Source organism: Pinus tabuliformis, chromosome 4_2 (assembly GCF_031772625.1).
Source record: "Pinus tabuliformis cultivar Carrire ecotype Pingquan chromosome 4_2, CPIR1, whole genome shotgun sequence".
In the NCBI taxonomy this organism is placed as follows: Eukaryota; Viridiplantae; Streptophyta; class Pinopsida; order Pinales; family Pinaceae; genus Pinus; species Pinus tabuliformis.
This window is the reverse complement of record NC_142304.1, coordinates 771,851,139-771,861,238: the sequence shown is the minus strand read 5'-3', so window position 1 is coordinate 771,861,238 and position 10,100 is coordinate 771,851,139. Positions and strand designations below refer to the sequence as shown.

At 33.9% G+C, this 10,100-nt stretch overlaps 1 long non-coding RNA gene across 3 annotated transcripts; it reads right to left on the bottom strand.

Annotated features, from left to right (window-relative positions):
• Nucleotides 1-8,208: 8,208 nt before the first annotated feature.
• Nucleotides 8,209-9,756, bottom strand: LOC149171904 (uncharacterized). Of its 3 annotated transcripts, none has more exons than XR_016259589.1 (2): nucleotides 8,669-9,400; nucleotides 8,209-8,458 (listed from the first exon to the last, which is right to left on the bottom strand). It is a non-coding gene; the product is annotated as an uncharacterized LOC149171904 (long non-coding RNA). The 3 variants fall into 3 exon arrangements; XR_016259590.1 differs by having other exon boundaries at nucleotides 8,390-8,581; nucleotides 8,669-9,756; XR_016259591.1 differs by having other exon boundaries at nucleotides 8,390-8,572; nucleotides 8,669-9,756.
• Nucleotides 9,757-10,100: the final 344 nt, after the last annotated feature.

The window sequence follows — 10,100 nt, the reverse complement described above, 5'->3', positions numbered from 1 at the left end:
GGATTTGGACAAGAATAGTTTAACATAGTAGATGGAGCTTCTCCTATCATAGGATTATGATTTATATGGGAGGTAATATGTACAAGAGACTTTATATTTACTAATGTCTAATGGGTAGGACACTTGATTACGAAATCTGAAAATTTTAAAATTTGTGCAAGCTCAAATGAATGTGGGAACATTATGTACAAGCAATAGATGATGTAACGTAGATGCTTCAAAAGGAATAGGATATGAAGCTTTATATTCGTGGCATTCTCTTTCAATTTTTTGAGTAGGGATGGAGGATCTCCTTTGAAATTATAGAATGGCAAAGGAGGGATTCTCTTGAATTTGTGCATAGGTGATGTTTTTTTTATTTTTGGAGATATGGGCATGTCAACTACCCAACTTTCTAGAAAACTTAATTCTTTCCATTTTATGACCTTGTTTTCAATATTCTAATTTTGAGCATCTGCAATGACTACAACACTTGACTTTGAATCTTGGATGGGAGAATGTAACACAATAGGATACGAGGTATTTGTATGTCGAAAACAAGCCCTTATATGGATTGAAATATTTGTTATATTTTTCTTCATATCAAATCGAGAAGTTTTGATCTGTAGTTGTAGAATGACTTTAATGCATTCATCAAATACATAAATTGATAAATTTGGATAACAATCAAACCATACTGGCCCATTGGATAGGGAAGCAACAATCCCACCAAGAAGGGAGTTAGTGCACTTGTTATGAGTGAGGTCTCTTATAGTTGTTAAGACGAATGTGTTTAATCCTCTGTGAATATAAAAAAAATAATAGAACTTTCAACCCTTAGTGTGATAATGATTGTAAAATTGCTAGGAAAGTGATTAGTGATTGTAAAATTGCTAGGAGAGGATTTTGGCCTCTAGGAGACCATTGTAATCAAAGTAGTGAATCATGGAGTAGAGGTCTTGGTTAATCATTTTGGTTCAATAGGTCATTTTTTTTTTAATTCAAAAAGATACTTTTTTTTTATTCTATAGAATCAAAAAAAGAACATGTATGTTGTAGCAACATTGAGACTAATTTTGAAATTTTACATTATAAACAACTTTTTATCTTCAAAGAAAAACATTGATTGACATAGAACATCTACCGACATGTCTTTTTGTTATATTTCTGCATTATTGATTGTCAAATAAGACATATATCTAATATTTGTCATAAAACTATAAGCTTTGAGATAGAAACAACAAAATTGCCAAAAAATCTAATCATAGAAGATATGACCTATAACTCATAAAAAGGAGAAAGATTGAGGGTACATGATTGTCAAAGCAAAATTGTCTTAAAGTGCTGAAAATATATCTTCTTAATACTCTTTGGATCTAAAATGTAAACATGTAAGGAGATAGAAGATTAAAACATATGTGCTAAATGGATGGAGTGAGTTCTTAGGATAAAGTTACCCTCCCATTCTTCATATGATATATATCGTGGCTCCATAATTAAGGCACTCTTTGATAATCCATCCGTTTCTTTGTTAAATTCTGTGTATATGTGCCCAAAACTAATGTTGTGAAAGTGTTCTTTCATTTCCACAATTTTGCTTTTCCAAGACGTTAAATTTAGGACATCCAGTTGTCCCTGACTTGTTAGCCAGTGAATGACACATTTAGAATCACCAAAAAATTTAATGCTTTTAATGTTTTTGAGTTTAGAGGATAGCAGGGCCCAAACTACAATCAGTTCGCCTTTGGTATTCGTCCTGGATCCGATTCCAATTTTGAAGCAAATAGATTTTGTTTCTAACAGCTTCATCAGTCCTCCACCCCCACATGAATTATATTGAGTAGCTTCATCAAAGAAGCATACAGGATGAGCATGAGGGATATTTGGGAGAGGAGCAAGTCTCTGGGATTTGGATTTTGGAGAGGAAAATAATCCTTGTAAAGAGATATGATCTTTTAGGCTTGTGGAATGATGGGTAACACTTCTATTTCTGAAGATAACTCTGTTTCTAAGCAGCTAGATGCCCCATGCCACAAAGATAGGGAGTGCTCAGATATATTGATATTTCTTCACTCATAAATGGAGCATATATGCAAAGGTGTTCTCAATCATATTTTCTCTAATGTTCATGACTCAAAGAACAATAGTCCATATTTCCTAACCAAAAATACATTTCACAAAAATATTATTTATAGACTGTTCGTTATATTTGTAGAGGCATCAACCATTTTTCCCCATGAAACCTCTTTTTTTAAAGCTATCCCAAGTTAAAATTTTATTATGGAGGATCAACCAAGTGAAACACCTTAAATTGTTGGGAATGTGCCACTTCCATATGAGATTGTTCCACCATCTAAAGATTGGAATGACCTTTGTGTGTGATATTTCTTCATAAGCAAGCCGACTGTTTACCTTGCCGAATTTGGCATCCAAGCTCTAGACCAACTTTTTCTTTTGTATTACTAAGTCTCACTCCATTAAGATTCATCACATTTATGAAAGAGCTCCATTCCAAAGCTAAAGGACCCACCAATCCAAGCTCTATTTAGGTCATCCAATAACTTGAGGAGGTCTGGTGAGGATGCACTCTTTTAATATTTGACAGGTAGAAAAGCCCTTTGGAGTGTAAGATTTGAATCAAATTGGGGGATAGTTTGTAGACACCAGCTCCCCCTATGAAGGGATATTTTCTAAGAACAATTTGTTTTCCATCCCCTACATTCCATGCTAACGAGTTGAAGAGAGTGGGAAAGGAATCCATGAGAGCTTTCCCAACAATAAAGCCTCTTTTAATATATTTCCCTACCTGTTTTCTGAGCCAATCAACCATTCACTGCCTATTTAAATATTTTTCTTTTAAAACCAAACTTCAAAGAACTTCACAAAATAGGCCTCTCCATATATTTTTTAGTGCTAAGACTTTTGCAAACTAGTTCAAATTTTTGAACCCCCAACCTCCAAGACTTTTTGAGATTGATAAAGAGGTCCAACTTGCCAAATGAAAACTTTCTTTGTTGTTTTTCTCGGTCCACAGAAATCTAAACATTAACTGTCTAATGGATGTAAGGATGGTGATGGGAATATTTTCTAACAATAACCAGTAAAGTGGAATATTTTCCAACACATATTTGACCATAATTTTTTTGTCTCCCAAGGAAAACCAATTGTGGCACCATAAGTTTATTTGTTGCTCCACTCTTCTTATCATCCACTTCCAATCCTCTTTATGGTAGTCATTCTACTTTAGAAAATAGTCAAGATATTTGATACCATTTTCCAATGAGGAAGTATGTAGGGGGAAAAAATAATGTATATCCGAGAGGATGTCCAGGCTGACAGAGAATTGGTGGAAAGAAGATTTGTTCAGGTTGATTTCCATTCCATTTGCACTGCAGAAAGGATTTATGGCTCTATGAAATGCATGTCATTCCTTTACAGTTCCCATTCCTAGAAGCAAAACGTCATCCACAAATAGAAGGTGCGTGATGAAAAGCTTATGTGTTATTTTTACACCTTTTAAACTACCAGTTTATTTTCCTATCAATAATAATAGACTTAATCCTTCCATCACTAGCAAAAATAATAGAGGTGACAGTGGACATCCATGTCTAAGACCTCTAGTGCTAGTGAACATTTTGGAGGGGGGGCATTAATTAAAATGGAGAAATTGGCTGAAGTCACACAATCCATGATCTAGTTTCTAACATCCAAGCCCAACCCAATTTGGAGAAGAACGAGTATAAGAAAGGACCAATTAATTATGTCAAATGCTTTATTGAGGTCCATCTTTAGCACAAGGGCATTTTGATTTTTTGTTTTAATAGAATTAATGGCTTCATGTGCAATGCCTATGGCATCATGGATTTGGGTATCTGCAAGAAACCCAATTTGATTTGGAGACATCTTCTCAACTAGTGGATGCTTGATCAGTTAGCAATGATCTTTGTAATTAATTTATACACCAGATTAGCCAAGGAGGGTTTTTGGCTTTGAACATTTTGGAATCAGAAAAATAATAGTAGTGTTTATGGCTGTTGAGACTTTCCTTGTTTCTCTAGATTCCTCCACCATTAAGAGAAGGTTGGACCCATAACATTAAAGAAAGAAAGGAATAGTTCAATTGTCTAGCCATCAGGGCCATGACTTTTATCTTTGCCGAATTGTTTTAAAAACTCTTTAATCTCCTCAAGAGTGACAAGGCCTCCAATATAATTGGCAGTTCAAGCACTCAACAATGAAAGTTAACTCACATCAGTGCTCAACATTTTGTTTGGATTTTCCTATCGGCAAAGATCAGTTATATACCTTTCTTCAAAACCAATGGGTGCAAAGTTGTCAACATTATGCCATGACCCTCCAATGTGGAATTTAAACAGTTAATGGAGAAAATTAATCAGCTTTAGGAAGAAATTGTCTCGTTGCGCCATAATCAATTGGTGTCCAATCTGACCATTGTTGTGGATGATCCAGGTGGATATTGGTGGCCACCTGCCTATTCCACCTAGACCTCCAGTCAGTTTCATCTGTTTTCTTGTTTATTTCAACATTTACTATTTTTAGCAATTTTTCGGGTCTTGAACTTCCGAAGCAATTTTGACCCCCTAAATGGTGTTTGAGCTCCGTTGCAATTTTATGTCTACTGCAAATCTTGTAGTACTCAGAGAGACCTTTCCAACAAGGTATCGTATGTGCCAAACAGATATAATATGACCAAGTTATGACCGTGAGAAGTTGGCTGCCCAACTAACCCCAACGAGGCCCACAAACTCTTGGCGTTACATCCCTAGGGTTAGGGTTTTGGTTGTTTAGGGTTTTATCTTGTTGCTCAATAATAAATAGGCCTTTGAGCCTCATTATAACACAGTTCAGAGGCATGTAGCTACCACATCTCTTCTTAGAGATAAGCTACCATCGCCCGAGCTAGTTTATTTCCATTTTGTTTGTAAGCATAGTTCAATATTTTTCTATTAATGAGATGAAGTGTTTTTCTGCTGCGTCTCTGTATTTATGATTACATTGTAATTTGTTGCATTCTTCATTAAGTTTGGATCAGTGGACCTATTAGTTGAACATAGAACCTTAATACACATAAATGATGATGAGCTCTCTAGTCTCCGCTAACAAATTGAAGGCATTCAGTTTCTTATTGAGATGTGAACCTCAAATCCATCTTCCTCCAGTGATGACATTAGTATAGCTACACAAAATTTACCTTATCTTGATGTAACAATGTTCCCCCCAAAAGGGGGAATCAAGGTTGGGTGATGACATTCCTCTTTGAGATACCTAACATGTTAGTCTACTCATGTTGTCAAATTCCGTATGTTTTTTTGGTATGTACATGCATATAGGAATAGTAGCTTGGACATAAAAGAACTCAAAACATTTGGCATAGTGGGCATTCCAAAGGTAGATAGGGGATATAAATCAACAAATGGAATTTACCCATCTTTTGATGTATTTGTTGCATCCACACACATTTTTAAATCCAATTTTGTATAGACAAAATGAGACTTAAATTACTCTTATCTCAAAACTCTTTTATGAGATATAAATATCACAATATTTTAGTTCAAAAATATCTTCAACCATTGTATTTTTATGATATAGGTTTTTATCTAAATGTTTGTGGAATGTCGATATATCAATAATGTTAAGTTGAAGCATAATAGTAAGCTTTTGTTTCCAGGGCTATTGAGAAAGCATTCATGTACACCATATTTTTACATTTTCCCATGTCGCTTTTCTCTCATAGATTGCTATGAAGGAAAATCCTACAAATTCATGCTCAATTTCCAAACCACTACAAAGGTTAATTAAGAAACAATCATCAAATATTTGCAAGTCCCTTATGGCATCTCTATCAAGGAGACCAAACAATGTCATCTTCCTTGTACATATTAACATGCGAGATTCCTTCGTTTAAAATTATAGAATTTGAAATAGTAAAAATCAAAATTTTATGTGCTCCATGATTATCATTTGAAACACTTAATTTCATATATTCAATTTTGTATAATAAGATGATATATATATTATTCTATCTCAAAAAAGGATATTATTTTTAATTTCATATGCCTAATGTATAGACAAGATGAGACATATATTGACTTATCTCAAATAATATATATAATATATAATCTTTCATTTCATATGTTTAATTTGGTTTATACAAAATTAAGCATCTATTGCTTTATTTAAAAAAAATTACATTATTTTTATATATTATAGAATTTTAATTCTTATTTTTTAAAACTTTACAAAATCAGTTAATCTTAAACTAACATAAAAATATACAAGTTTCAAAATGACTATTTTCAATTGGTTTAATATTTCAAAATTATTATTTTCAATTGATTTAATATTTCAAAAATATATGTTATTTTTCCATTAAAAAAACATGTCAAACCAAAAACATAAAATTGAGAATTTACAATCTCCTAAAAAATCATTTAAATACTAAATCCCCTAAACAATAATTTAAAGACTAAATCTAATTGATTAGTATTAAGTCTTCTCACATATAATATCTATACATAATATAATTTATTACTAATTATTTCACAATTAGTAAGCTCAATCTTTTCAAATATATTATGTACACATAATATAATTAATTTCACATGAGTAAGGTATTTTTATTTATTCCATAAAAAAAAGAGTCTGCATATATTTTCATATATATTATTTATGTGAATTTCTTCAACTAGCAGCGTAAAAATATTTCCATAATAAAAAACATTTAAAACAAACCCAATTATATGAATTTCCATATTAAGAAACTATAGAAAAGCTAAATTTTAATCTATTTTCTTAAAAAAATAAAATTACAAAGTGAAATTTTCTTCCTAAAATATTTTTGATGAAGTTTAAAATCATATTCATTTCCTCGTACAACCATAAATTTATATTTCTTTTATAAAATATATTTCATAAAGTAATAATAAATCCTAATTTAGGTAAACAATAATAAAGTGTCAATCATCCTTTATAGGTGACCATCCAAAGTTTCCCAATCTTAAATCACATTCAAAACTCTGTTTAATTTATGACCAAGTTCATTTCATTATAAATCAACGATAACTCTGTTTAATTTATTAACAAGTTCATTTTATTATAAATCCACGATAAATAAAATTACAGCTGGCTGACTCTCCCTTCCAACACGAATGTGTTACACAACTTCCATCTGAAATTTAATTGAAAAAACCTGAACGAAGCTTAATGCTCCGCTTACCATTTGAACAAGTACAGATGATTGCATACATGTTTTTATGATTCATATTACAAATAAGAAAAATAATGGAATGCCATAACACCAATATGGTTTTATGATTCATATTATAGTAAAATTAATGGAATGCCATAATTCCAATCATTTTTAGAATCTGGTCATTGCTTATGATTGGCAATGACCACAAATAATATATAGCTTCTGCAAAATTGTGTGTACCAGTCAAAGTATATGGAGTCTGCAATGTTTACGTGTGTTATGGAGTCTGCATTGGCATGAATCATTATTTGTGAAAAGCAAAACCAGAATATAAAACCTTTGAATATCATATGTAAGGCATTTGAATATCATAGGTAAGGCATTGAATGATGCAGAGCAAATGCTTTTTTCCCTAAATGTTATAATGAAAGAAGTTTATTTCAAACTTTGAGACCATGCAAATGTTTTTTCAAAATGTTACAACAAAAGAAATTTATTTTGAAATTTAAGTAATTTATTTTGAAATTTGAGACAAAGGAATAACCAGGGTAATTCCCACAAATCTCTGGGAAATAATTTCCTACATACTCTTGCACATTGCTTTCAACAAACACAGAGAAACCCAATGAAGCAATCAACTTCTCTGGACTTCCAATGTCCCCAAACGGAGCATTTGGTTTGTATGTAAGGTGGATTCAAGGAAAGGTAATTTACCTCAAAGGTTCCTTGCTTTTCATCTTTGGAACTTTCCTCGTATAGTATGTTAGGAACTAGTACTTCTTTCAGACAGGAGGAAGAAACAGAAAAATGGCTAGCCTGCCAAAGAACAAGGAGGAAGAAGAGTGTTATATAGTTAGCCAGCCAAAGATCAAATCGTGAGTTAATGGAATAGATCCCTAAAACACATACAGTAGAGGAAAAGCGCAACATTGCCAGAGTTATCTATACCTGTATTCAGCTTTATAGGTCATAACAAGCACCTTTATGAACAAAAATTGCAAGAATTTTGCATTTTATTGAAAATTTGTAGCTAAATATAAATTCCTTCACGGAAAATAACCTTATAAGCTTATGGAGAATCAAGGTCCAAGTCACGCAGTTCTTCCCTTGGAGTCTGTAATCTCCATTTCAATGCATTTACATGCTTTCTTCTTGTCTCTGTTGGGACTTCAAAAAAAGCTGACCGTAATATGCAAATAAGCAGTTCAAAATATAAATTTGCACAATTTTGCATTTTATTGAAAATTTGCAGCTAAATATAAATTCCTGCACGGAAAATAAACTTATAAGCTTATGGAGAATCAAGGTCCAAGTCACGCAGTTCTTCCCTTAGATTCTGTAATCTACATTTCAATGCATCTACATGCTTTCTTCTTGTCTCTGTTGGGACTTCAAAAAAAACTGATCATAATATGCAAATAAGCAGTTCAAAATATACCAACAAACTTCAACAGAAAGGGAAAAGAGAAGCCATACCTGAAAACTTGAATGAATGCAAGTTGCAGAGATTATAGGTGTCTTCGCTGAACTGGATCTTGGTGCTCCTGTAGCTGTTCGGCTGCACAAGAAAAGATCTTGGTGCTCCTGTAGCTGTTCGGCTTCACAAGGAAAGAGTTGTTCTGCTTCACGATCTCCCATAATACCTACCCTGGTGCGGCTTTCATACTCTGTGCAGCTATACAAGGTAAAACCCTATCTATATCGCTCAACAAATAGGAAAAAAAATGGAAACGGGGAAAATATAAAATGTATTGAATGAAAATGGAGAAAACACGATGCGGTGCTCTGCTATGCCTCAGCGTCGTGCCAATGAATCCTTGCTGGTGCTCCTCGGCAGGACTTGTGAGTATCAATTGCGGAGGGAAAACAAAACATGGTGTCACTGAAGTCTTGATCATTGAATTTCTCAGCAGGAGCGTGATTTGTTTTGCCTCGCAGCCGATACCGAAATCCTCTTCCCAAAGCTTTAATTGACAAGAAAATAATAATATGAACACGGGCACAGACTCAGCGACGAGGGTCTAGCTATCAGTAGAAAATCAACGATACGAAATAAAGGCTGTCAAGTTCCTTGAATGAATTTATACCCAAATTTCAGAGATGTTGCGACCCCATCGGATGAGTAAGGTAGTTAACGAATTTTGCTCGAAAACTCAGCAGAAGCGATTGGTGTATTTAACCGAATATTGGTCCCGTTTTCATGCCGGCAAATACAGAGCAATACTAATTTATAAAGAAAATTACAATTCTAATCCAAAAAAAAAAACAACCTCATATCATATCAGCACTCGCTGCTAAATCGGCAGCAGAGGGCTTATTCAATTTCTTGGCCGAAGCCCTTATCTCTACGATCCATTTTCCACAAAACCTCATATCACCACTCTGTTCAATCGGCAGCAGAGGGCTTGTTCAATTTCTTGGCCTAATCCCTTGTCTCTCCAATCCATTTTCATCACCTGCGGCCTTATTTCCGCAATCCCTTTTCAGATCAGACCACCCTTTTGGGGAGGGGGGATTTGGTCTTAACAGAGGATTAACCGAAGAAATTGTGCTCTACTTCATCGATCCCGTACCACTTAGCTTTCCAAGCAAATTATCATAATAAATTTTGCTTAACTCTGTGAGTTTATCTGATGGAGTCTCCCTTCGAACTCTATCCGAGCATTCGACCATTCGTCTTCCATCGCTGGCAACGCCATTTCAAATTTAAATTTTATTCGCCCGCGCACAACCTCATGTATGCTCCAGCAGAACCTCCAAACGCATGGCGTACTGTCAACGCAATATCATGCGCATGGTGGATCATGTGGCATCGACATAATCATGTGCATGGTGGATCATGTGGCATTGACATAAGCCATGGTTAATCGGAATCTGTTAGCCGGATAAATGATGCACACAGGTTGAG